Genomic DNA, 2,478 nt, shown 5'->3' with positions numbered 1-2,478 from the left:
TAATGAATGAAACACAAGCGCCGGAACATGGCATGGCACTTGCGTTATCTTTGTCGACACTATTCGCGATGGTCGCAGGTTCGAATCCTGCCTCAGGCATGGATGTGTATGATGTCCTTAGGTTAGTTTGGTTTAACTAGTTCTAAGTTCTAGGGGACTGATGACCTCAGAAGTTAAGGCTCATAGTGCTCAGAGCCATTTGAACCATTTTTTAAAAAAACTATTCGCGATGATAATTACACAAATCTAATTTCGCACTGACAATAATCTCATAATAGCAATTCAATTAATAGGCACATCGAACTGGATAATACAGTGGCTGTACTGGACGAATAGCATTTTGAACAGGATGCTAAGTTCAAAAAAAAAAAAAAAAAAAATGGTTCAAATGGTTCTGAGCACTATGGGACTTAACATCTGTGGTCATCAGTCCCCTAGAACTTAGAACTACTTAAACCTAACTAACCTAAGGACATCACACACATCCATGCCCAAGGCAGGATTCGAACCTGCGACCGTAGCAGTCGCGCGGTTCCGGACTGCGCGCCTAGAACCGCTAGACCACCGCGGCCGGCAGGATGCTAAGTTTGCAGACGTTCTCTTTCCCTTCTGAACATTAGAAAAAATTATATTTTTATCTTCAGTCTGAAAGAAAGGGCAGTGTTGTCTTGTCTTTCGTGTCTAACATGGATTGTTTCCTTCTTATAATGTATACAGGTTTATCAAGCGGAAATGCAAGTGATCCAAGTAAATAATCGCTGTAACATTTTTCACGTAAGAAAATTTACTTGCTTCGATAGCTAATGTTTTGATTGAGTCCTTATGATAGGATAGTATCTGGCTATCAGTGACTGTCAAGGAGAGGGGATCAACAGCCCGTGAGATCATGTCCTGGGCTAGACCGGAAACATCTCATCCCAATGCACACATCATACTGTCATTGTGATCCGTCCATCTGTACCCCCCCTAGTGCAACACGGGAGGGGCCATGTGTATGACGGCAACAGGTTTGTCTCCGCTTTCATGCTCATGATTATCCTACGGAATAGTCAAACGCTAGACTGCAGAAGCATTCACCACACTCGACCAAGAGATTGAAAAACACGCATGAAACGTCACGTTTAGAAAAGAGAGAAAATTTGCTTCAGTAATTAAGTATATCACATGAGAGCGCATGAAAATGGATCACAGTAGCGGTAAAAGTGTAATTTTCGTTACCAGTTTCTTTGCTGACCCACTCCATGTTCAGATGATGATTGATCTGAATGATGACATCCGCTTCATAATGCATAAAACTGTCGATAATAAACTACCGAAATGTGAAACTGTTCATCATGGGAACCTTTAAGACCTTTATTCATTATAGTGTTATTTGCAATGTGTAATAAATCAGCTGCCAAGGACGTTTCAACATTGTTGCATAAGAAACCAGTCTCTAACTTTGAATATGTTTGGTATTATTTATTTGTGTTTTATCGCAAACAGTGATTACCAAGCATGTGCTTCATTATTAAATGCGTAACTGCAACTAACATCAGATAGTGAAGAACAGCTGGGACTTTTTCTTTTCCCTCAGTCAACTTACGATGCTAACCGCTGATCGCTTTCTCTGCCGGCGAAGTTCATCGCTGTTTTATTCCTTTTGCGGCAGAAGCCGAATGATAGATTCTTGTGTGACCATTCGCGTCGCCAAGTCTGTAGCCATTAATCGTTCGCCGAGGTTAACCGCGCGCTAGAAGCGCACGAACCACTCCTTTTGCGTGCAGCTGTCCTTCAGTTTTTAGTCGTGTGTCTGCACGAATGCTAGTTCACGCATTCACATTCTGTTTACATGTGATACAATGTGCGAGGTGTATTTCTTTAGGGTTTCCTCTTGCTGCTCCACTCTGTATCTGCGATTCTGTTCACCATGTAACTGCCAAAGAAAGTTCCTGAAGACGTGAAAGCCTATAGCTATTTTAAAAGTATGCCTGAAACGAATGAAGCGATGAAGCTGCTGCAACAATCGGGATAAATGATGTTTAGATTACCGTTAGGCACACCGTATGTAGATATTCCATAAAATATCTCCAAGACTACTTAGTAATTCACACTTTCCACTCTTGTTTAGCGTGCGGGAAAAACAAACACTTAAATGTTTTCCATGCGAGTTCTGATTTCTCCTGTTTTATTACGATGATCATTTTTCGCTATGTAGGTGGGTATCGACAGAATAATTCCGCATTCGGAGGCTAAAGCTCGCCGGAACGAAAAACGCTTTTGTTTTAATGACTGCCGCTCAACTCGCGTGTCATATATGTGACACGCTCTCCTCTGTTTCGCCAGAGTGCGAAACCAGCTGCCCTTCTCTGAATTTTTTCGATGTCCTCCGTCAGTGCTATCTTGTAACGATCCGGTACTGCGCAGCAGTTCTCCAAAAGGAGACGCACAAGAGTCATGTACAGTTTCTTTATTAGATTTATTGCGTCTTCTAAGTCT

The sequence above is a fragment of the Schistocerca americana genome, chromosome 2, assembly GCF_021461395.2.
Source record: "Schistocerca americana isolate TAMUIC-IGC-003095 chromosome 2, iqSchAmer2.1, whole genome shotgun sequence".
NCBI lineage: Eukaryota > Metazoa > Arthropoda > Insecta > Orthoptera > Acrididae > Schistocerca > Schistocerca americana.
This window is presented reverse-complemented; position numbering follows the sequence as displayed.